Below are 26769 nucleotides of genomic sequence, written 5' to 3'. Positions count from 1 at the left end.
CCAGTGGCCTAGTGACACAAAGTTTGCCATGCATCATCATAAAACCATCTATGAGGAGGTAGTGCTCATGATGTTGCCCCTCTTGTAACTGTTCAAAGATCCTTGCAAAATCTTCATCAGCAGTATATTGTTCCTTCATGTCATCTAACTCATGATGATAAGGAATTGACAGAGCTGAAATTTGTGGCTTTCTTGATAACGCATCAGCCACAACATTCTTCTTGCCTTCCACATGCATAATCTGGAAGTGGAACATGGAAAGAATGTTTGCCCATCGCATATGCTTTTCGAATAACTTTGACTGTGTCAAGAAGTATCGCAAGGTCTGGTGATCTGTTTGGACAACAAAATCAGCACCTAAGAGGTAGTGCTTCCAGCTAGAAAGCGCATGAATCACGGCCAAGAGCTCTTTCTCATAGACTTGCATAGTCCTCTCTGGCCCTTGCAAAATTCGGCTTTCATAAGCTACTACCCGTCCGTCTTGCATTAGCTTTGCTCCGATGCTACTGCCACACGTGTCACACTGGACCACAAATGACTTCCTGAGAACTGGCAAAACAATAACTGGATCTGAAGTCAACTTTTCCTTTAAGAGACTAAAAGCTGAAATCTCTTTTTGGGTCCATCTGAAAGTGACCTGTTTCTTTTGCAATGCGTGAAGAGGCGATGCTATCTCTGCAAAATTTCTGATAAACCTTCTAAAGTAGGAACACAATCCCAAGAAGCTTCTGACAGCGTGCACACTCTTCAAGTCTGGCCATGTCTTGATAGCTTCGACCTTTGCGGGATCCATTCTAACACCATCCTTTGAGACTATGTGGCCCAGAAAGTGGATCTCTTCGAGGAAGAATTCACTTTTCTTAGGATTGACGAGTAACCTATGACTACGCAGCTCTTCGAACACAATGGTCAACATCACCAAGAAAAATACTTGTCTTTTTGAGAGTAGGCCTCTTCCTCAAGAATTCCTTCTTCTCTTTCAACGAGGGGAAGCGTACTATGAGAGCTCTCCCCTTTGAAGACTCTCCCGTGCCATCACTTTTCTTACCTACCCTCCATGCCTTTGAGAGAGAGAGAGAGAGAGAGAGAGAGAGAGAGAGAGAGAGAGAAACAGATTTGAAACCCTAAAAAATAACAAACAACAATGGCGAAACCCTATTGAAAAAAAAAACACTTTCGAAAACAAGAAGCAAAATATAGCGACGAAACCCTAAAAACAAGAAAAAAACACTTTTGAAATCCTAAAAAACAGCAAAAAACAGTGACGAACCCCTAAAAATAGCAAAAAAGTAGTGGCAAAACCCTAAAAGCAGTGAGAGAGAAATCCAAACCCAGGTGGGGAGAGAGAGAGAGAGAGAGAGAGAGAGAGAGAGAGAGAGAGAGAGAGAGAACAGAGAGAGAGAGAGTATTGATGTTCTTCAATTCTTGTAACGCAGAAGTCAACCTCAGGACAAATCAAGTACTTTTGAAGGTTACATTCCACTCCAGGTATCTGCCAGAGAAGGTACAAAATTAAAAGGAAAAGTATAACTTCGGGGGGCAGCACCGCAAAACTAGGGCTCCAAAATCAAAAAACAATGGATTTACTTTCGTAGATTATACTAAGGTTAGTAACAGTATGAATAGAGAACACCCTTCAATGAAAGAGATATTAGGGAGGATTCTCTCCTTGATCATGTGAAGGTATCTCATGTAATGAGTAGTCCTATCCAAAATCAAAATAGGCCATTAGGAAGAAAAAATAATCTCATAACTATAAAAAGAGGCTTATCTTATGAAGGCTTAAATGGATTGAAGCATTGATAAGAAAAGCAAGATTGGAGTTTGTCACCAGGAAGTGTATTTTTACATTTGCCTTCTTTAAATATGTATTACATATTTTTATTTATGTTATTTTTGTTTGTTTTCCCCGAAACCCTTGAAAAGGTGCAAGTGGGCATTGCATGGCTAGTGTGAAACAACTACAGCCAAACGGATTTCTCACATCGGAAATCTAGGTCGGTCGGTCAATGACTAGTTGGGCCAGTTAGCACTGAATTTTGATGAGTATTGATGCATGCGTGCGCCTAAATGGAATTTGGGCCACGCGGCAAGTAATTGACAACTTTATAAGTTGGGAGGGGTTAGGAAACTAGACCATAAGTGGCATAATGGTGGACACATGTTAGTAGGGGAGAAACGTACATGTTAGTAGGGGAGAAACGTACATGACAACTCACCGTCTGCAAGCTCAGACCCAGCTAAGAGGCTCTCAATAGAGAGAGGGGGCTGTTTCTTTCAGTTTGTGAGTGGATTTTTATGTTCACAACTTTAATGGGAAGCTTGTCATCTCCATTGTCTCATGTAACGCAATAATTCCCCTCTCGTCCATCTCTCTCCCCCTTACACATATGGTGATCCCCCTGTAACAAACTTGGACACTCCAAGTAAGGAATCTACCGCGACAGCACCAATTAACCACTTCAAAACAGTTCACAGTTGACAATTCATTCAACACTGGCCCGGCGGAGTTCCATGCCTAGAGATATTGGCCCCAAAGATTGGCGCCCCTTCTTTCGGTATTTCTTTTTGTATTAATCTGAGTTCAAGTACAAGAGTGCGGGCAGGCGCTCACATTCAGACTCTGCGTCCAGATGCTTTGAGTTGTGAGAGGCTTGCTCACATATTTAAAGTTACAAGGGATGCCAAAAAAAGAGCACGAGGCAGCCTGCTTCGGGTCCACGCTCTGTTCCTCGCCGCTAGGGGGACAGAGGCCTAGGACTCAGCAGTTGGTTTCTCCTTTCCCCTCTGTGGTAGGACCGAGACAGAGTGGTCCCTCGACTCAATGGTGGGATGGTTGCATACACAGGTTCTCGAGTTCTCTCACCACATGGGAGAACTTGGAGTTACAGATTTGGTGCAGACTTTGTAGCCACTGGCCAAGTTTGTGGTGACACCCACAGACTCAGCAGGATGTAGGCACATCATGGTGTACTTTTTTGCTGATACACAGTGTTTGCCTTGCTATGTATACATACATGAGGACTCCTGGACAGAGGAGGTTGCTTTACGGCTCACTACAGGCTCGCCTATCTAGAGGACGCTCGGATGCGGATTACTCCCCATCCAAGCCTGCCTCGAAGTAGCCCGTCTTGTGCTGCGGCAGCATCTGTTCTCTCTCACTCCCCATGAGGATCGTCTCGTGGAACGTGCAGGGATTAGGTGGGCCCCAGTTTCAGAGACAGCAGGGCCGATTGCGTCAGGAGCTTCAGCGTTGCCTTGTGGGAGGAGAGATTGATCTCCTTATGCTTCAGGAGCACCATTTGTCTAAGAGCCGCATTCGGCGATGTGGTCAAATTTTGCGTGGACGTTATGATACCTTTTGGTTAGCTGCTTTTGGACCTGGAGGCATCCAGGGTGGGGTATGTATGACTATTGCGGACTCATTGCAGCAGGCCATTGTGGGCAGAGGGATTATTGTGCCAGGCAGGGCTCAGTCGATTACTGTACAGGTTCAAGGTGGCCTTGTGGGCTTCCTGAACATCTATGCGCCCAATGTGGCGAGTGCTCGTGCAGAGTTTTGGTCACGGATTGTTGAGTCTTTGCCACAGGTTGACCTTTGGTGTGTAGGAGAGGACTTCAACATGTTGGAGGACCCCTCTGACAGGATCGGAGGCAGCCATGCTACTGTGCATGGAGTCGAGTTAGCAGCTTGGGAGAGGTTGTGTATGACTTTGAGGGTCTCGGATACATGGCAGCATTCTGGCTTTGTGAGGCCTCCACAGAGTCGTGCCTTCTCTAGATCGGACCGCAGAGTGGGAGGAGTGAATCTATCGCGGATAGATCGCTTCTACACTAGTGACCACTTTAGTGACTTGGGGGGATCAGTGGGCATCCTGGCAGGGACATCCTTCTCGGACCATGCCCCAGTGATCCTCACAGTGGCAGACAGGCAGAGGAGTGGGAGCACGATGCTTCGCATCCCAGAGCGGGTCTTGTTGGACACAACACTCAGAGAGAGTGTAGAGGCTCTTTGGACAGAGGGCATGGACAGCCAGGCTCTACCTGCAGACAGAGTGGCCTTAGGCCTAGCTCAGCTTAGCCACTTTTTTCTCCAGGAGTCTTTGGCTCGACGGGCTGCAGCGAGAGAGGTGGAGCAGCGTCTCAGACGAGGCATTGCTTCACTACAGAGGATGCAGGAGCAGCATCCAGACAATCCATGGTTGGAGGAGCAGTTCCAGCAGGCCCGACACGAGCTTGCTTGCACAGAGGAGAGGCGCCATGAGTTTGCCTTTCACCGACAGACATCTCAGTGGACTCAGGTAGGTGACAGAGTGACAGGTGCTTTTTTTGAGACAGTAGGACCTCGGCACTCGCATGCCAAGGTCAATCAGCTGAGGAGACCCGATGGGTCAGTTGCTTGTGAGCCTGAGGATATGTGTGCAGTTGCTACTGACTTTTACCGTGAACTATTGTCGGCTGAGCCCCAGTCAGAGAGACAGGATGAATACAGGGAGCAGGTTTGGGCGCAGATGCCTTGTCTTGTGACTGAGGAGATGCACCAGAGGCTGGAGATACCTCTTCAGCTTGAGGAGCTGCACACGGCTCTTAGGGCCCTTCCTCGTGGTAGCTGTCCAGGTGAGGATGGGCTGACTCCCAGCTTCTTCTTGGAGTACTGGGACTTGCTTGGCCCAGATCTCTGCAGTGCCTTTCAGTACATTCTGCACACAGGAGTGATGCTGGATAGCATGAGTGAGGGCCTGATTTACCTCATTCCAAAGGAGGGTGGCTCCTTGGATGAGATTCGACAGTGGCACCCCATCACCATCCTCAACTCAGCCTACAAAATTCTTGCAAAAGCTCAGAGTTTGAGGATTCAGCCACTTTTGGAGAGCCTTATACATGGGACTCAGACAGGTTTTGTCAAGGAGCGCAGTATCCTTGACAACATCTTCACTTTTTGGGAGGCTTCTGCCCTCGCACGTCTCCGTGGGGAGGACCTTGTGATTCTTCTTCTCGATTTTGAGAAGGCATACGACAGAGTTGACTGGGAATTTCTAGAGGGCACGCTTCGCAGGATGGGCTTTTCAAATGCTTGGATCAGAGGGGTGTCAGCTTTGTACAGACAGGCTCACAATCAGGTGCTTTTGGCAGGAGGTAGAAGTGAGCGCTTCATGCTCACACGATCGGTCAGACAGGGTTGTCCTCTTGCCCCCTTTCTCTTCCTGTTCTATGCGGAGGCGATGAGCAAATTTTTGGTGTCACAGCAGGTTGGTTTGAGGGGCTTAGCACTCCCTATACGCGGAGATGAGCTTCTGGACGCTGCGTTTGCCGACGACTCAGCCTTGTACTTAGAGGGTCAGGAGGCCAATTTACACAGGTGTGGGCAGGCTCTAGAGACCTTCTGCTGTGCATCGGGCACACTGATCAACTGGAGAAAGAAAGTGGCTTTCTCGGTTGGCAGTGCTCCTGTGCGAGAGTGGATGCCAGGAGAGGGTTTCAGGTGGATTCCTCCAGGGACTGCAGTTCGATACTTGGGTTGTCAGGTTGGTTTGGATTTGTCCCCCGAGCACCAGATTGCTCCTCTTCTCCTGTCCATCAGGAGAAAGCTGCTACACTCGAGCTCAGCACGACTTTCGCTGGCTGGTAGAGTAGTAGTTGCCAACCAGGTGTTGTTGGCAACTATGTGCTACATCACTTCTTGCTGGATCTTCTCGAGTTCTTGTATCAGCCAGGTAGAGAGGCTGATCAGGAACTTCCTTTGGTCAGGTCGCGACACTCAGGTTGCCCGAGCCATGGTGGCTTGGTCGGTCATCACACTCCCTTGTTCTCAGGGAGGGCTTGGGATCATTGATCCAGCACAGCAGAGCAGAGCCCTTCTTGGGAAGTTCGTCATCAGAGGACTTCTTGCAGGCGAGGAGCCCTGGAAAGAGTTCTTGCTGCAGAGGCTTGGTGCCAGGGTGCCTCAGTCTGGAGGCCCTTGGCAACCTTCGACCAGATGGATCTTTACAGAGTTGCGCCGAGTTGGTTTGAGCAGGAGACTGGAGGACCGATTCGCTGTGAGTTTGCTTCGCTCTTGGGAGCTCTTACGGCGTGGCCTAGAGCAGAGACAGCCGACATGCACGGAGGAGCGCCTACGACAGCCCCTCGTCTGGAACCCCATGGTTAGCACTCAGAGAGGCCACTTGGTTGGGAGTAGGCCTCATGTTTCTTGGGGTCCCATGGCAGCACGTCCAGCGCGCTCTCTAGGTGACTGGCTAGAGTTCACAGGTTTGTCAGAGGAGGTGCAGGGTGTCCAGCTACAGGGCATGAGAGGGGTTCAGAGCATGTGTCAGGACATCTCAGAGTCAGTTCCACCGGAGTGGCTCACGCCTCTCGAGCCAGTAGAACCCCGATGGATGGGAGCCTTCACACGACTGGAAGTTCTCATCTCAGTCAGGGCTTGTTCAGAGACTGTCCCAGCCCTTTTCTTCGAGCTTCAGGGTGGGGGACGATTACAGCGAGTTACAGTAGAGGCCCCGCAGGTAGCAGAGTGCTGTTTCCAGAGGATCCGAGTTGTGGGCATCTGTGGGAGGACTTGCGTCATAGACCCTGACCTAGCAGCTCTCGAGACAGGACACTGGAGGCTATGGGCTTGGGAGTGCTGTCCACTGGCACGAGTACAGTGGGATCCTGGTGAGTGGCTTTGGAGGGACCCCTTCTCTTCTGCAGACCGCCCAAGAGTCCCTTTCTTTCAGTACACTGTTCCGCTTGGACGTCATATACTTGCAGCGCAGAGAGAGGCCCGCCCCGCTGCAGCACGGCATTGGCAGGAGGAGGGTCTCACAGTTGAGTTCTTGGCAGCTTTTTGGCAGAGGCTGTGGGACTCCAGACAGCCGAGGCGCGTCACTTTGTTTCATTGGTTGGTTGCACACAGAGCCTCAGCAGTATGGAGCTGGCTTGTGCATAGTGGTCTCTCGGCCGCATGTACAGCCTCTGACGAGTTGGTGGAGAGTCAGCGACACTGTCTTTGGGACTGTCCCTCGGCCCAGCAGGTGTGGCTACGAGTTCTTCGGCTGATGCCTGCCCTCTCCACGGCTCGACAGTACACTTGGGGGGCAGCGGCTGGGTCCACCCTCACGAGCCCGGCACTACAATTTGAGCTATCTTCCACCAGCAGGATGATAGTGATACAGGGGGGGCGACCTACACTCAAGCCTGCTACAGACCTTACTTACTCCACAGGAGTGGTGCACTGAGAGAGAGGAGTGCTCATCAGCGGCCTAGCTCTCTGGTTCATCTGGCGGGCCCGTTGTTTCCGCATCTTTGAGGCTCGCCTTGTGCGACCAGCAGAGAGTGTTCGTGACTTTTGGCTAGAGCAGATCCATACTCTCAGAGGACAGCTTGAGGGACTACAGGGCAGCTCCGACCGCATCCGGGAGCGCCGCGAGGCTTTCGTTCGACTCTGGCGCCCTGGGCCTTTCTACACCATGGTCCAGGGGGTGCTCAGATGGCACTACTGTCCACCTGTGTGGCTTTTCTATCCTCCCATCTCTTGAGTTAGCCCCATTGTATATATGTTGTTTTTTCATTGGGAGAGTCTCCCCATCATGCTTGTTGTAGCCCTCTCTAGCAGAGGTGGATGTAGCCCTATGGGCAGTTTTCATTAACTAATAGAAGGATCTTTTTCTCGGAAAAAAAAAAAAACAGAGCCCCAAAAGCTGAAAATCAAAAGCTTTCCCATAAAGCAAAGGCTCTTTCTCTCTCTTGCTTATAAAAATAAAGCAAGTGCCAAAAAGCTGTCCATATTTAGCTTTTAAAAATAAAGCAGAAAAAGGTCTCCCTCTTTCTCCCAACTTGCGTGTTAAAAGCAAGTCCAGCTGCTCCCGCAAATCACGAAGGTCCGTACAGCTTTCCATGTGGCAGCCCTTCTGCGTTTTACGCTGCAGGCAACCAGTCAGCATTCAGGGTTAGGGTTTCAGCAGAATTAGGTTTTTTTATTTAAGGGTTAGGGTTTCAACAGAATTAGGTTTCTGATTTTAGGGTTAGGGTTTCCCGCAGAGCGGCCATCCACGTCATCACTTTGTGACACCCCACTAGTTGGGCTCCTCAGACGACTAGGTACAATCTTATTGGTTTTATGCGCATTTTCCACAGCAAGAGCCTTTTGCACCAGAACCGGATTAGCTAATGTTAATCTTCCACAGGTACGCACGGTTCCATCACGACAGATTCCAAAATAGGAGACTTTTCTCGCGCGAAAACTCGTCCAAATCAAAGGGGAAGTGTCCCATTGCGTGCAGGAGCTCCTGTGTTTGCCTCAAAACAATCCAAAATAGAGAATTTAAGCTTGCTGCGTTATTTGTAGGTTTAGGGTTTCACACCTAAGTTGCAAGATAACACCTTGGAAGCTTCAGGGAAGCCTTGAGATGGTTATACAGGAGTTTGGGAACCTTTCACTAACCAAAACAGGAATTTACACCACGCTAAAGCCTGAAATTTACTCACAGCTCACCGGATCGTTTGTTTTCAATTGACTGGAGAAATACCAAAAGGTGCCAATCTTTGGGGCCTTTAGGGCGTCGGTTTTGTGTGCGTAGTGACAATCTAGTTTCTAGACGCATCTATGTTCTCTCTTCTTCTCAATCCTCTGTGTGAAATTAACAGGTAATTGAATTAGAACCGCCCTCTACTGTGTACTCACCGGTTTCATGGGGGATAGTCACTTTTTCTTCACAGAGTTCAGCGTGGATTGTTGTGGGTGAGGTAACAGAGAGCATATCATAATGGCAGAGACGAGATAATCGAAGAGAGAGTTTCCTCACATGGCGTAGACAAAGCTCCTACAACTCTTCAAAAAGAGAACGCTTTGTTTAAAGCTCAACTACTTAGCTTCATGGAAACTTTTCAGCCATTGGCTAAGAACCCAAGGAAGCAGGAGTTCTTACAAGCTCCCACACAGGGTTTACAAGCTGCGACACAAGATATGTTTGAGCCGTTGCAGGAAAAAGGAGATTTCTCATGCAGAGGCATCTCTTGATGCTCGAGGGAAAGCCCATGTGATTGAGGAACTAGCGGTGTCTGTTAATCCAAAGCAACATGCTTTCCTGGATAGGAGCCGTTTATGAATGGTCAAGGGAGTAATGAACAGGCTATGTGTCAGACTTCCATTCCATTGCCTACTTCATATCCTGGTTATTTTGGTGGCGGTTCAGTGTTTCAAGCTATGGTTGGACCTTCCACAAGTTTGCAAGGTTAGATGTCAGGCAATGTGTTTGGGACAATGCAACCAGGGATGGTTAACCCTATGTATGGAAACACGGGTGTCCAACCAGGTTTTCAAGGTGCATATGGCCATTTTCCAATGCTTGGAACACACTTTGCTATGGATAATTTCTCACACCCATATGCCCAAAATGCAGATATGACAAGTAAAATAGGTGATGCGGGTACTGGAATGGTTAATTCCCGAGCACCACTCTTAAGAGCACCTGTTTATTATAATTTGACTCCTTTGAGTCAACCTAAGGATTACAAGGAAGGTGGGCACGAAGTGAAGTTTGAAACTTTCAAGGGAACAGAGGACCAATTGAAGGTTTTGACCTTCATACAACAGTTTTGATGCAACTTATGCGGGAGGAAACTTTACAGAATATTCGAAGATACGCAAGGCAACCACTTTCTTGAAAGGAAATGCGCTTCAATGGGTGGTAGACCGCATTTTTGAACCAGGGTCAAACACCTACAACATGGGTTCAATTCAAGTAGCTTTTCACACATGTCTGGCTTACAAACACTTTTGAACTGGGTATGTTGACAGCATGGCACGAGTTAAATGTTGCATACTGTGCGAACCTTGAAGCGTACAAGAAGCAATTCTTGGCCGCACTGTTGCCAATAAGCTCCTATAGGTTTGTGCCATTTTCTAAACAAACTGAGAAGTACTGTTGCAGATTGCCCAAGGGAATCACGAGCTACTGTACAAAGACTAATGCCATGAATATGGCAGAGTTGATTAAGAATGCGACAATGGCAAATCATTTGTCCAAAGGAAATTCTGATGAATTTAATGGCAATAAGAGAGTCCTAGGGAAAACAGTTTTTAGTCAAGGGCAATGTCGCAGCAATTGTACCTTCCACAAAGAAACCCTCTACATGTACAGTTAACCAATCCAAGAAGTAGTTTAAACCTTCTTTTGGGCGAGGTCAAGGACAGAAAATATATTTTTCTTGAAAATCTTTTGAAGAAAGAAAAGCTCTAAGGGAAGCCAAGAAATGCTATATTTCTAAAGAGGAGAGACATTTTGCAAATAAGTGTCCACAAAGGAAGTCACGGGATAAGGATGACAAGTCGGAGCATAAAGGAAAGAAGCCAAAGCCCAGTGCAGGACTTGTCCATATTTGGTTGGTGATCAGCCAAACACCAATGCCACGAAATTGTGCAGAGCTTGGAGCAAAGTCGAGGACCAATCAATATTGGTTTTCTTTGATCCTGAATCCCATGCAAACTCTATATCACCAGAACTGGTATCAAAATTGGGCATTCGTGCAGAGGACATAGGTATGACGGGTGAAGCAGGCTTGGCATGTCCAAGTCATTCAGAGCTTGTTACTCCCATTTTAAGGAGCTTCGTCTGCACATTCAGAGTTATGTGGATGCAGAAGAGTTTCATATTATGCCACTTGAGAGTCTGATCTGTTATTGGGTATCCCATGGTGTTACAGGTTGCATGCTCTGGTGGATACTTACAACAAAAAATAACCCTTCCACATAGAGAACAGACTCAAGTCCTTGATGTAAAGCTTAAAGGCGAGTCTGTTCCAGTTGTTTCTGCTTCTGCTATCTCATCTGTACTAAAAATTCATCTCTTTGCGTACTTGATCTTTGCAAAAGAAGTACATGAAGTTGTATATAATATGTCTACTTTAGATAAAGATAGGACAACTGTTCTAAGTGGTTTCAATGATGTTTTTACGGACTCTTTGCCAGAGGAGTTACCTCCTGGCAGACCTGAGGATCATAGCATAAGTCTTGTGCCAAGTTCTAGTCCGCCAAATAGGCCACCGTACAAGGTTAGTGCAGCCCAACAAAAAGAGATTACGAGTCACGTCAATGAGCTTTTAGAGAAGGGGCTAATTTAGTCCAGTTCATCCCCTTTTTGTTTGCATGTACTCCTAGTGCAGAAGAAGGATGGTTCATGGTGCATGCATTGACTACCACGCTTTGAATGAGAATACCATCAAGAACAGGTTCCCCACATCGAGGATAGATGACATTCTTGATTGGCTTCAAGGAGCGTCATTGTTTAGCAGGATAGATTAATAGAGTGGGAAATGTCACAAACGGAAGCGCACACGAATATTTAATAAGCTGAAATAAATAGAATATCGACCAAAAGAGACGAGGGAGAAAATCGACACAGTATTGGGGACCAGAAGATGGGCTTGTCACCCTCCTCAAAGAGAAGCTTTATTGAGGGAGAATCTTTTTACAAGCACAAGAACTAGAGAAACCCCTTCGTTCTAGATCTTAACCTCAATGGTCGTTTCCTTCCGTTAGGGAAAATCCCGAAAGAGTCTGAATTCCTTCCGATCTGTACTCGGAGCGTTAGAACTCCTCCGCAAACCGTCTCGGATTCCGTTTCTGGAATCCCCCGAGAGTAGGCAGAAGCCTCCTTGCTCTTTCTCCATGACGGAATACCTATAACGTACAAATACAACAGCAAAGAATCTTAGAGCGTATGCACAACTTTCACCTCTCGCTCCTACTACGGAAAAGTGACCTCCGTAATCCAACTTCTCGCGATCACTTGCGGCTCCAACACGACACCTTCTCCTTCAAGCGCTAGCGCAACTCGGGAAAGTGAGGGCGCTAGGGATGCTTTTATAGGCTCCAGGAGGCGGCGGGAATCGACAGTTCAACTTCTCCAGCAATAGCATGGCCAAGTAGCACTGGAATAGTTGGAGAGAGAGAGAGAGAGAGAGAGAGAGAATTGGAGGCAATAGTTCTAGAATGAGGAGAGGGAGTGATCGCTTCTATAGGACTGTTTAAGCAAATTTTGGGGGCGCCTCTTATTAGCCATGCTTTATTTTTAATATTTAGTGGGCAGCTGGCCACTCTTATTAAAAGAGTGTGAACCTATTCAAAACTCAATCAAAAATCTGTAAGCTGAAAATTGATGCTTACCCAGCACTCCATAGGCGTCCTTGGATGCCAATTCATGCACACATGCAATGCAGACATAGATTTCTTTGCATGAAAGCATCCTGCTTTTTATCAAAAGCTTCTCAGAACCCATCTTTATTTTTGTGCTTGCAACTTTATGCGTAATCCTTTACCTCGTCCGGATTTCCTCCCAGACCAATAGAATATTCCCTATTCGATGCTCCCGTCACCCATCCTATGACGCATCGGTAATATCCATCCCCCGGTCTATCCCATGAAACTTACGGAACAACTCCTTCACGATGCATAGTGTCACGCATTATATGCCACATCAAAGATGTCCTTTCTTGATGGCTTTTATCAGTTCGAGTAGATCTATAGTTCCTAACTTTTACAGTTCAAGTGTACATATTTAAATATCCTAATTTCATTTAATAGAAATTACTTGGAAAATAAGAAAATTGTTCATTTAGCAACATCCCTCTAGCTTCTAAAGAGTTGTCCTCAACTGTAGTGCATGTACATATCCTTCCAGAATCTCGAGATAAGATGCTAATTCCTGCTCGATCATCCACTGAGTATCAAAACTAGGATAGTTCTTGCACTTTACCAAATACTTCCGTGTAATCTGTTCGGACTTTATTGACCGCTATTGATGATGAATAATCTACTCCGATTGATGTATTCCTTATGTTTCCTAAACCTCAAGGGTTGCTCAGCAATATGCTGACTTGGAGGCGGTCCCACATATGGCAAGAGTAAATGGAAACGTTATGGATCTTCCAATTAGGCGGTAGCCCTAATCGGAATGTCACATCCTTCACTTGGTCAATTATCTTAATTGGCCCATAGTATCAATTGAAAAGTTTTGCCACTTTCCCCTTATGATTTGCTTGTTTCTTTAGTCTCGCTTTCTCAAACTTGAGTAGACCAATTGACTGATTGTTAGGTCCAAATTCCTTATGTGCTTGTCCGCAACTTTCTTATGTTTTTCTTGGGAGCGTAATATTGCTCTATTAACTTGACCATACGTATTACGCTCTCATAACTGGCCAATAAGCCGTATCCATATCTCGGAAAAACTCATCTACTGCAAATATTTTATCCTTAGTTAAAAGGATCGGTGGAAGCAAAGGCTTACCATAAAGAATCTCAAAAGGTGCCTTCCTCGTAGATGAATATACGGTACAAGTATATGCATATTCAACAAGAGCAAAATACTTTTCCCTATCAGTATATCTCTCCGAAACATAGGATTTCAACATATTCAATACTGTGGAATTGGCAATCTCACTTTGCCTATCCGTTTGGGGATGATATACAGAAGAAAAATTCAACTACGTACCAAGGTTGTCAAACAAGGGACGCCAAAAATTTCTTGTCATGCGAGGACCTCAATCACTCGCAATAGACATGGGTATCCCATGATGCTTGAAAATCTATGCTAGAAAAACTCTAGCCATATGATCTGCTTTGATCGTTTTCTTGACTAAAATAAAGTGAGCTTGCTTGCTAAATCTGTTCACAATGGTCCAGATTGTATCATTTCCAGTCTCAATCTTAGGGAGTCTTGAGATCCATAATAAAATCCATGGCAATACTCTCCCAAGGTTGATTAGGCACACGCAAAGGTTGAAGCAACCAGGGCGTCTTATGTAGATCGTACTTGACTTTTTGGCAAACTAAGCATTCCTTGACATACTGATTGATGTTTGCTTTTAGGCTTGGCCAAAAGAAATATCTTTACAATGCTAAGGTCGTAGGGAGAATACCACAGTGACCTGCATAAGGTGAAGCGTGTGCTTCATCCATGATTTTCTTTCTCGACGGCACTGCCACGCAAATTGCTTGGTGGTGGTACAAGTAACCATTATGAATTGAACAAGGATATTCATTCTCTCCGTTCTGTAACTTGCTCCAAATGGAAGAGAAGTCCAGGTTGTCAAGAATTGTTTCCAGTTCTTGGTGATATACAAAAGTGATTGCATTCACCCTTGGCCATCTAGACAGTGCACTCCCAGCCGAATAAAGGATCTGGAAATGAAACATGGACAAGAAGTTTCCCCATCTCATCTACGTCTCAGATTATTTCCGTTGTGTAGGGAGATACTGCAAACTCTGATGATCCATCTTGATTACAAAATCCGCTCCTAGAAGATGATACTTCGAGGAAGACAAGGCATGAATCACGACTATAAGTTCGTTATTGTAGATTGAGGCATACAATTTTGCATCCTTATGCCGTCTACTTTCATAAGCCATTGCATGGGCTTCTTGGGTAAGCACTGCATCGATGCAATCACCTAAAGCATCGTAGCGAACCTCAAATGATTTGCTTAAGTCTGACACTATCAAAATAGGACGATGGCTTAAAAAATACTTTAGCCAGTCAAAGGCACCTTGTTGTCTCGAGCCCCATCTAAATAGGATCTTCTTCCTTGTTAGGTCATGGAGTGGTCCTGGTACATGAGCAATGTCACGAAACTGTGAGAATCACTATATATATATATATTTGTTGGTTTCTTTCTCTTGATTTTTATTTAATTTTTGGGACCCTCTCATTAAAATCACAAATGCCCGAACATTCCATGGCCAGTGTGAAACGGCTGTTGGCCGAGAGTTTGCACGAGTCAAGGCCAGGCAACCACTGAAGTGCGCTAGCGGGAGCGTGTGGGTGTGTGTGCAGCAATGGAGAAGGTGTGTGTGCAGCAATGGAGAAGAGAGGAGAAGAGGATACTTTGTGTTTGCAGGGGCTAAAACTCCCTCTCAATATGTGAGTCCCCCTTATTCTCTTATGTACATAATGCATAAGTGTAGTGGACGGGCGCTTGGCCTAACCGGCCACATGGGGCTTTACCCCAACAACCTCCCATGTATAGGCCAATGTGGCCGTGAGGGAAAAAAACAAAAAGAAAACCGTACAAAACCTCTACAAGGCCATCACAAGTATGACCTTAGCCAATGCCCACTCTCTCACTCAATGTGTGTGCATCCAGCTCTAATTGTAGAGGAAGTATAGAGCGATCGACCACATACTCCTGATTAAAGCCGCACACATCCTGTAGGTATCTGACCATACAGTGCAAAGTGCCCCTATGCTCAAGGCCAATATCAACCACTGCATGGCTGACTGCTCCCACTACACATGCACCTACCGCAATTGCAATCTCGGGTCTCGAGATCAGTATCTCGTACATGAGACTCCCAAAATGCTGATGCAATCCTGGCAATCTCTGCCAACCTGACCATCTTAGTCAAATTTGGCTCGGAACTCCACTCATGAAAATCACCCTGACACCTGAACTCCAATCCCTAGAATCAATCCTCGTGTCCATCACATGTCACATGCGCACCAAGAGCATGCCATTGCAAGGCGAAGAATATCATCCGCCGAAAAATGCACATCATGTGCATCCACATGGCAATACACACAAGCATCAAGCATGCACCAAATGTGTGTCAAATGAGCATCCGAATCAACTCGAAATTCAACTCACAATCGTGCTAGAAATGCTTGCAAAATTCTCTGCAAATCCGCGCACAAAATCTGCTTAATTGCATAAGTCAATGCACATAAACCTATGATGAATTCCCTCTTGAATCTAGAGAGTCCACAAGAATGCATACATCCACAAAGTGTTCTCAACATATGCGCATGAACTTGAAGAAAAACTGAAACCACACTCTCTTCACTAAGAGCAAAACATCAATGCGCAAAACAAGAGAACGACAAAGCACAATCTGAGCTCTCCGAATGTAGCAAATCACCACAATAGGCATACATAATCTTTAACTTCCCGAACACCGCTAGCCGGTCAGTCCATATCTACACTCTCTTCACTAAGAGCAAAACATCAATGCGCAAAACAAGAGAACGACAAAGCACAATCTGAGCTCTCCGAATGTAGCAAATCACCACAATAGCCATACATAATCTTTAACTTCCCGAACACCGCTAGCCGGTCAATCCATATCTCTCAAACCGTTCAGAATTTGTAGAAACTTCCTCTACAGAGTTGTAGATCTCAAAAAAACGGTTGGGAATTGCGGGAATGGGCATGAAATGAGCTGTTTTTACAAGTCCAAACAGATCTGTAAAAATCTGCAACTGTGTACCCTAGACGTGCAGACAATCTGCCAAACGTACAACAACATCAATGCTGATTTTGCAAAAACTTTCAATTGGAAAGTTGTAGACCACGATGTTTATCGTAAGGCTACCGGGAATCAAGTTGAAACTCAACCTTTACTCAACCAAAATGCTGTTGCAAAATAGTGTAGAAAGTTTCACAGCTTCACCGCAATCTCTGCCGTAATATCGTCGTGCTCTCCGCAATCGCCATGAGCTCTCATTCCAATTGAAGTGCGCGAGCGAGCATGTGTGAGTGTGTGCAACAATGGAGAGGAGAGGACACTTTGTGTTTGCAAGGGCTAAAACTCACTCTCAATATGTGAGCCCCCTTATTCTATTATGTACATAATGAATAAGTGTAGTGGACGGGAGCTTGGTCTAACCGGCCACATGGAGCTTTACCCCAACAGCCACGAGATGGTTGGGCTGATCGACACTGGAATCTGACTAGTAAAGAAGTGGCTACGCTCAGTTAAAGTCATTTAGGCCCCTCAGCAAGACTTTATAAGTTGGTGGGTACTAGGAGCGCAAAACAGAGAATTACAGCTTGCTATACTTTTTTGTAGGATTAGGGTTTTGATGCCTACAGGTCCCAGGAGCTCCGGGGAAGCTAGGGAATCACCGAATAGGTGTTTTAGTACGGATTGGAGGCCAAAAACAAAGAATTCAGCGTGCTGTAATTTCTCGCCAGGTTTTGTAATGTGCTCTAAAGTACAGGAAACTCACCGTTTACTTGGGATTTTGTCCGTGGAGACTTCTACTGTGGTTATGCTACCGAAATTGCGTTAGAGTAGAGAAAATTCAGCTTGATAAAAGTAGGACAGCTTGTAGAAGTTCAACTTGTAAAAGTAGGACAACTCAATTGTAATAAGAATAAAGAAATACCGAAAGGGGTGCCAATCTTTGGGGCCAACAGAGTGCCGTTGTCTGCTTGGTAGCACTCTAGCTACCAAGTTGTGATTTGTTTGAAGTGTTAATTCCAATCACATGTTTATTCGTGAAGTTTCTATGTGTCATAAAGTTCAGGAAAAGTTTATCGAGTAAAGATTCAGGTGAAAGCTAAAGTCTACCGCCCTGCGGACCGGTTACAAGCAAAGCCTCGGATAAACCTCCAATGATAGGAACACAATCCCAAAAAGCTACGTTCATCATGTATCGTAGTGGGAGTTGGCTAATCTTTTACCACCAGGATCTTTGTTGGATCCATAATCACTTGGTTGTGATAAACTATATGGCCAAGATGGTGTATATCTAAGTGCTTTCGATGTTCCTTCTGTGTCTTCGAAGAGACCACTACGTCATCAAAGAATACTCCTGTAAAAGCTCGTTGTGGACTAAAGATCCGATCCATCATTTGATTGAATATGGCGGGAGCATTGGTCAAGCCGAAAGGCATTACCAAAAATTCACAAAGTCCAAAGGTAGTGCGAAAAGCACTCTTATAGACATGCTCAACAGCAAGTCGTGTTTGGTGATACCCGCTCTAAGTCTATGCGATTAAAGATGTTTGCACCTTGCAACTTATCGAGATATCATCAATCCAAGGTATCAAAAAGCGATTCTTGATGGTGATCTTGTACAGAGTTCGATAGCCTATGCACATTTGAAACGTGTCATCTTTCTTCAACACCTATAAAACTGGAGAGCAGTAGGGCCAATTATTTGGTGGTACTAGGCCTTTTGCTAGAAGCTCGTTGACTTGCTTCAAAATTTTCTCTTGTTGAGGAAGACTTACCCTCTAAGGGGGTTGGTTAGGAGGAAAGCTATCCGATATGAGATCAATGCGATGATCTTCTAGACATTCCGAAAGTAGCTTATCAGAAAGAGTTTCAGTGAAACAATCCTTGGACATTTTAATAAATTGAAAACGTTTAATTTCCAACAAGGTTGGATCAAAACGTACGTACGGATCGGTTCTGTACCGTACGGACGTTCTGTACGGATCCATACCGTACAGAACGTACGGACGTTCTAAACGGATCTATACCGTACAGAACGATCCGTACACTTTTTTTTTTTCTTTTGTGGGGTGGGAAGCCCATACGGTGCTGATAGGATATAAGAACCGCTTGGAGCCATCTTCGTATAACCAAGGGAGATTCCTTGGATGCTTATTGTGAGAGGTTTTGGCCCTTGGGACTCTTTTCTACCAACCTCTTCATTTAAGAAGGTCACCTTTAAAGAATAGATTGAGCGATTTTGCTACGGACTCCCTACAAAGATCCAAGATTACTTTCTTGAACAAAAGTTGGATTCTATTCAAGAATTAATGGGTCATGCGAAATGGGGTTTCTCGATATATTCGGGGAATTTGACTTACCCCACGAATGAGATCTTGACTCAAAGGACCAGACAAATCTCCAACAACGAAAGTAGAAAGAAAAAGAGCTCCCAAGGAAAGAAGGATACACGACCCCGAATGACTCTTCGAGAAAGGGCTAACTATCTCTGTCACGTGACACATCCCAACCCTCAGAATGAAAATCCAAGTCTCTTGCAATAGTTACACAGTATGTGGTTGTCTTGTAAAACATGTCTTTGAATGTCTCTATAAGTTGTTGGATTCTCTCTTGTTTTTTATTGGAAATGTCCTAGAAAATTTAGTGCTTTGCGGTTTTTTTACAAGAGTACGTATTTTTACGTACATAAAAAATTTTCCTGTACGGAACAACGTACAGTAAGTACATATACACCACGTACAATACGTTTGGTACCACCTTGATTTCCAGACTCGAGAGCGAAACCTCATTAGTTTTAACGTTTTCCTCTGCGAAAATCAAGTAAGCAAAAACACACTTCTTTATTTTCATTTTAATGGAGACATGGCATCATTAGAAATTTTAACGCTCTTGCCCTCATGCTCAAAAGTGAGGGACTTTTCCACATAGTCTAGGATCGATTGAATGTGGAAATGCCATGGCATACCCAAGTTGATATCAAGTTGTGCGTTGATCCGGGATCATAGATGATTAATACCCGCTAGCTATTCAGAGATCCGCAAGCGTTGTAGAAGTTAAAGCTTCTCTTTCTCCATTTCTGTATTCCTTTGTACATTAGGAATATAATTCGAGCTCGGCAGAGCGGGTTGCTTTTCGTTTGTTCTTTCTTCGAAGATGCTTGTTCCTGCCATTGCTGCCGAAATGGGGAGTTAGGCTTTATGTGTCCTTTGTCTTTGAAGGTTTGTACTTGGGCGGGCAAAAGATATTTAAGCCGCTTTCCGATGCCCTCTACCTTCTTAGGCTGATTTGGGTCCTTAGGGGGACGCTTTTTTGCCTTGGTTGTTGTGGTCGTCATAGACAGCTCTTTGTCTTGCACAGTACGCGCTTTGTTCTATCCTTTTGGGGGTACCAGTGGAGCGTAGAATCTAGATCCTCGGCAATGATTGCCGACTACATCATCCGTTGAAGGGTATCATGGGGATACACCTTCATACTCTTTTGAAGCTGTGGTTGACTACCTGCTTCGAACTTCCACATCTTTTCCTCATCGGAAATCTTCATGAGAGGAGTAACTTTCAAAAGAACCGACCAATACTTGTCGACATAGGCCGTGACTTTCTCATGTTCCTTTTGGGCAAGCTAGTCCCATTCCTTTTGGATCTCCTCGAACTCAGGCGGAAGAAATTGTTTATAAATTCAGCTTTAAACTGAGTCCATGTTCTAGCTTGAGTACCTTCCAGAATCTTGGCCAACCACCAACTGCTTGTCCTTTCCTTGAGATACATCCGAACATGACGCAACTTGGATTTTTTAGTAGAGTTTCCGTTGGCAAAAGTACCTTCAAACTGTTTGATAAAAGATACTGCCTTGGAGATGTCTCTTCGTCCTGTGTAATTGTCAATCTTGACGTCCTTGTCACTAGATATGAAAACCCACATCTTGTGGTGACGTTGGAGTTGTCCTTCTTGAAACTTGGGCTTCTCCTTAGTATTATGTAAGGAAGTAATAGGCCTTCTCTTCTTAGAAGAGGGTTTAGATATTGTATGAGAAGTAGACATAGTATAATCAAGAGAGTAGGAGGAAGAGATAGAGACATCCTTGCTTTCATTCAGTAGAGAGAGTTCTTTTTCCTGGCCCTTGCTCCTTGTAGGCCGTTTTTTTTTAATCCGAAGATCCCTTATGCAGTGCGGCACCTCTTTTCGTGTTTTCCTCTTGTTGCAGGTGGTTACCACCAGCAGTGTTTAGCTGACACCCATCGGCATCTCTCCCTTGTGGCTTTTTGATTCCGTCTAAAACCTTCTGGTCAGCTCACAATGTGAGAAGTTGTTGCAATTCCGCGAGTTGAACTTACTTGCTGAAGTTCTTCTTCAACGGTTCTCGGTTGACTCGTCATGGTTCTTTCTATGCCTTCCCGGAATCGTCCTCCTTTGCAGAAAAAGAGAGGCAAGCGAGCTCTGATACCATTGTCACAAACAAAAGTGCACACGAGTAATCAATGCTGAAAATGAATAGAATATTGACCAAAGAGACCGGGGAGAAGATCGACACAGTATTGGGAACCACAAGATGGGTTGGTGACTCCCGCCCCTTAATGAAAATCTTCATTCAAGGAGAATCTTTTTACAAGCACAAGAACCAGAGAAACCCCTCCGTTCTAGATCTTCAACTCGATGGTCGTTTCGTTCCCGTTAGGGAAAATCCCCAGAGAATAGCTCTCAATTCCTTCTTGTTTGTACTCAGAGCGTGAGAACTCCGCAAAAAGTCTCGGATTCTGTTTCTAGAATCCCCCGAGCGTAGGCCGAAGCCTCCTTGCTCCTTGTCCATGATGAAGTACCTGCAAAAAGCACAAACTTTCACCTGTCGCTCCTAATACGGAAAAGCGACCTGCATCCTCCAACTTCTCACAATCACTCGGGGCTCCAACACAATAGGATCTCTTCTTCAAGTACTAGCACAAGTTACAACTCAGGAAAGTGAGGATGTTAGGGGTGCTTTCATAGTTACCTCGAACGAGAAATCAAAACAGGGAACGAGGAACGGGTATGCAATGGCATTTCTTGTAACGGATACTCACGCATGAAACATGGAAGAGGGGTTCGGCACAGGAAGTTGGAATGGGAACGGGGACTTGAAAATTGCCATTCCCTGTAACTGTGGGTGCTTATATAGGCTTCTAGAGGCAGCTGGAATAACGGATGCAACTTCTCCACCAATAGCAGGGGCAGGTGGCGTTGGAATAGCTGGAGAAGAGAGAGAGAGAGAGAGAGAGAGAGAGAGAGAGAGAGAGAGAGAGAGAGAGAGAGAGAGATAACTGGAGATAATAATTCTAGAGAGAGAAGAGATAGTGATCGCTACCATAGGGCTGTTTTTAGCAGATTTTGGGGTGCCTCTTGTTAGCCATGCTTTATTTTTAATTGGGTTGCCCACTTAATAGGCCTCTCTTTTCAAAAGAGTATGAACTTGTTCAAAACCTAATAAAAACTTTGTGAGCTGAAAATCGGTGCTTACACAGCACTCCCTTGGAGTTACTAGATGCAACCCATGCACAGATGCAATGCAGACACAAATTTCCTCGTGGGAAAGCATCTGCTTTTCCAAAAAGCATTTAAAACGTCTTGCTTTTAATCAAAAGCTTCTCAAAACCCATCTTTATTCTTGTGCTTGCATCTTTATGCGTAATCCTTTACCTAGTTCGGATTTCCTCCTAGACCAATGAAATATTCCCTATTCGATGATCCTTTGACGCAAAAGCACAACTTCTTCAAACTGCCATATCTTCCACAACATAATGGCTCCACGCAAACGAAGAGGAGTAAATTCTTTCTAAAGACATTCACTTTCTTGGGCACATTGTTTCAAAGGATGGGGTATGTATGGATCGTGCTAAAGTGAAAGCAATTAAGTCATGGCCAGATTTGAAGTCCGAAATTTTGTTGAGTTTGCTTTCCCACTCCATGCACTACAATGGAAGGGAGTTACTTTCAAGCGGACAGCCAAGGAAATTCTAGCCTTTAAATGCTTGAAAGAAAAGCTGACTTCGGATCTAGTAATCATTTTGCTAGACCTCAAGAAACCTTTTATGGTTCAATGTGATGCATGTGGGAACACCCTTGGTCAATTCTAATGCAAAACGGTCGAGTAGTGGCATAGGAGAGTAGAATTTTCTTGAAGGCCGAAAAGAACTTACAAGTTTATGAGAAAGAATTGCTCCCAGTAATTCACGCTCACACTAGTTGGAAACACTATCTGTTGGGGGCTGATTTTGTTGTCCAAACAAATTATCAAACCTTGCGACACTTTCTCACAAAAACCAAGTTGTCTGAGCAACACATGCAATGGGCAAACATCTTGTCGATGTTCCATTTTCACATTGTGCATGTGGAAGGGGAAAAGAACGTGGTGGCTGATGCGTTGTCGCAAAAGCCCCAAATTTTGCCAGTGCCAATTTTGCGAAACAAGAGCAAACAAATATTTGGTTTCCCCCCGCTTGCATGTGTGTCGGTTCAAGTGTTGAAGTAACTCACCTACCTGTGTGCTACCCCAAGGCCTTCCAAGGGAAAGCAGCCATCGTCTTCTCCGACGCTAAGAATGCGCGGTAGTGTAGTCTTTTGACTTTCAAAAACTAGTCTTCGAAAACTCGCCTTCTCAGGATCAATTCAGCGCTTCATTGGTGTGTGTGTGTGTGTTTAGAGCCTCTACATCCTTCATGGGAGCCTGAGAGAGCACGTAGTTGTGCTCTCTCGAACTAGAATGAGAGGGGAGAGTCTCTTTACATAGAGGTAGGCTCTCCATGGCTGAAAATCAAAGGGTATGTGTGTGTGTGTGTGTGTGTGTGAGTGTGTGTGTGTGTGTGTGTGTGTGTCCCAGTCTAGTAAGGGAAAGTAATCTCCATGCAGCTTTCCTCTTCAAAAATAATAAGGTGTTGTAACTTAAATTTCACTAAGAATTTCACGTTTTACTAAAAATAAAACTTCTTGGTTGTTCAAACCAATAAATCCATCGCCACGTCATCACACCACTTGGAAAAACGAGTCCCTAGAGGCTTTCGACTTTGTAATTCCATATCCCGTGTCTGTTCCTCCAACATCCGAGTGGAAATGTGAGAAATGAGTTGCACTATATGTCCTAAGAAATGACAAGTTAGTGCTCGAAATAGCAATTTTACCTATCCTTTTGCAAAAGACAAGTCGATTCATTAGAAAACAAAATTAGTGCATTCAATAAATGCCTTTACGCATGAATGCCTAATCCTCAAACATTTCCAAAACAGCACTCAATGCAAGTCACCTTTTGTGTGGTTGAAAGAATGCCCCTGTGTACAACAAATAGAGACGCATGACATTTCTCAATGACTCATTGCCTTCATTGCTTTACAACGCAAAGCCAATTCTTTATCATCAAGAATGGTTCTCTTATTAAGTAGAGCATCTTAATGTCTCCTTGTTGCAAAGAATACTATACTTCAGCGAAGTCTTCATTTTGTTGTATAAATCAAACATGGCTGTGAAGTCAATGTGATATCTAATAGTGATGGATCCAACTTGAGGCCTTCTTGACAAAGCATCGGCCACCATGTTATGTTTACCCTTGATGTTTTCAAGAGTGAAATGAAACATTGTTAGGTGCAGCGGAATGAATGTTTGCGCTTTGCTCAAGATGATTGCTCCAAACTGTGCTCAAGGTTCCTTTTGTTCTTATGGAAGGGAGAGCCTTCCGTTCTTAATGAGAGAATGCTATGATCACAAACAAAGTGAATGGACACTGTGCGTGCAAGTGTATGAGACTGAGAGATACAGAGAGAAGAGAGATACGACACTAGAGACGTTGTAAAACCCTCCTCCAAAGGCCCCACTCTCGTCGGCGAGAGTGGTCTACTTATGATTGCACAATCTGGTACAATGATGATGCATGTCACTGATGCAAGTCTAGGCTTTGTCGACGACGACGACGGGGATGACGACACCGACCTAAGGGCTGAAATCTGCAATCGTTTATCTGCTGTCCAAAAACGCTATGGGCTGAAATCTGTTAATGCCGAAAACGCTAAGGAAAACGCTGATTTTGCGGGTCTTTAAGGCTGAAAATCTGCACTTCCTTAGGGCTGAAACTGCAGGTTCTTAAGGGCTGAAACTGATGGTCCTTTCAGCCTGAATCTGCGGTTGCTTCATGGCTGAAAAACGCTGCTACAATGGGTGGTGATCTGGGTAGAAAACGCTAGGGCTGAATGTGTGTGGCGATGATCTCCTGATGCAAAAATGCCAAGGGCTGGGACTTGCTGGCGATGATGCAAATGCTAGATAATCTGCTGCAAAAACGCCAAGGCCTGTCTGCTGCAGAAAACACTAGCTTGGTCTTGATTGGCTGGAAACGCTATGGGATCTTGCCGGTCTTGCTGAGAAGGTGCCTTTTGAGCTTGGCTCCTGATGCCTCTTCTGCCTAATAGTGCTAGTCTAGGTTTGCTTATATACAAACTTACTCAATTTGCCCTACCTACTTTCCAACAAAAGTCACTTAAAAAAATAATAAGTGAAAAATGTCAAAAATAGGTAAAATAGGCTAAATGCACTGGAAAATTCCCCTGAAGGATTTTGATGCATTCTGATGGGAATGCTTATGATCATGCTGTGTGCAACCAGAGGATATGCATCTACACTAAGTGACTGGGCAGGCACGGTCTACGAATAGACTCACAAAAGTGCCAGATCACTTCTAATCTGGACTGACTGGACTGACTAAACCCTTGTCGTGTTGTAGCTTGTCCACAGACACAGGGTTAGATGTGTCACGTGACATCCCCTCCTTTTCAAAGTGAGGTATTGGTACCGAACTATATGGCGTCAAGGGAGATCACGAATAGCATCCGGAATCCTGGAAGGGACTCTTCGCCGGCCCACTCTGATGTGTGGGTCGTGCGGTACTTGAACTTCATAAAGGTATGCAACGCTTGCTTCTTTGGGCCGCGCCGAAAGCGACACAAAGTCTTCTGTGGCTCCTTCAATGCTTCAACTTTGTCGAGAGTCATGCTTCTTTCTTCTTTAAGAATCTCCATGGCTAAAAATTCTTGAAACCATTTTCAACACAAAACCATGAACATACCTATTCCATGTAAAGTGTTGACTGGAAAAAATCCTGTCGTCCCAATAGACTGTGCATGCAATGTAGATGAACAAATAAACAGAGTGCCAAACCGTTCACCACACACACGCAAACCATGAGATCGAACCTTTCTCTTATGATCTAAAGCAATCAACTGTGGCAATTCACAAAAACGGAAATGCCTATGCTTGGTGCTCATACTTTCATGTACTCGTTCTACAAATGTGTCATGCCAAGGAAGAGACATGGAATGTGACTTCCTTGAATGCATACTTTTCAGCTTTTCATGAAAAATCCGCATACATTCGTGCTCATTCATGAGTGAAACGTGCTCAACATACAATATGTCATGCCTAGGAAAAGGGATCACATACAGACGCTGACTAAAATACAGGAAACGATGACGAAAGAAACGCTCGAACAATGCGCGCGTATCAATCATGCGAACACATAATACTTCCTGTAGGGTTCTTTGGACCTAGGCTCGAGAGCCAAGATCGGTTCTTCCTGAAGGGGTTCTTTGGACCTAGGCTCGAGAGCCAAGGTCGATCCTCCGTGACTGATCGAATTTGTAACGATGTTAGCTTCGCTAACAAAAGCATCAACTAACACGTCATCCTCGTGAACAATCACGTCATCTTCATGCAAATCATCATGCTTGTGAGAAATCACATCTTGATCATACAAATCATCATGCTTGTCATTGTCATTCAAATCATCATGCTCATCATTATCATCCAAATCATCATGCAAATCATTGTCATTCAAATCATCATGCTTATCATCATGCAAGTCATGTGTGTCATGCTTTGGAGAAGAAGAGACTGAGAGAGTCTCCTTTTCCTGATTCTCTTGCATCTGTGCATGAACTTGAGAAAAGAGTCGCAAGAACTCTTTCATGTATCGGTCACTCTGTTCTTGTCTTACATGGCTTCGCGATATATGGCTGTCACTCTTTCTTCGTGTTCACGCTCTATTTCTGCTTTTCTTTCTACGTATCTTGCTTCGCGTTCTAACTTCCTTTTCATAAACATCTGCTCCAACTCCTCCATAGGAGTTAGTGCAATCCTTGGCGTAGATGGGGAAGGGGAAGGGTCGAAAAACCTCCTGATGGGAAAAATTCTTCTTCGTCTCTCTCATGCTCATCACCTCCAAGCGAAGTATCCATTCTGCTTCGAGTGATGATGACCATCCACTAAAGCCTTGGGTTCTTGTGGGTTCTTGTGGTCTTGGGTTCTTACGTTCACGAGGAACTTGGGTTCTTGTGGGTCTTGGGTTCTTAAGCTCACGAGGAACTGGGGTTCTTGTGGGTCTTGGGTTCTTGAGGTTCTCGAGGGTCTTCTTTCGCTTGCAATCTCTGTTCGAGAAGGATCTTCTCTTCATCCGAGTTCTGCTCTTTTCCGCGGGCGCACCCCTTGGCGGCCTTGCGCTCACACCAAGGTTACTTTTTCCCACCTCACGTCGATTGGCCGGCCTCT

The 26769-nt window shown here is 45.0% G+C and overlaps 1 protein-coding gene across 2 annotated transcripts in view; it reads right to left on the bottom strand.

Annotated features, from left to right (window-relative positions):
- The window catches only part of ATVPS33 (Sec1/munc18-like (SM) proteins superfamily), a 191046-nt gene that overhangs the window by 64411 nt on the left and 99866 nt on the right, over positions 1-26769 (bottom strand). The gene's annotated exons all lie outside the window — the stretch shown is intronic.

This window comes from Adiantum capillus-veneris, chromosome 15, assembly GCF_014529385.1.
Source record: "Adiantum capillus-veneris isolate H3 chromosome 15, ASM1452938v2, whole genome shotgun sequence".
NCBI lineage: Eukaryota > Viridiplantae > Streptophyta > Polypodiopsida > Polypodiales > Pteridaceae > Adiantum > Adiantum capillus-veneris.
The sequence above is the reverse complement of the archived record's forward strand: the minus strand, read 5'-3'. Positions and strand labels throughout refer to the sequence as shown.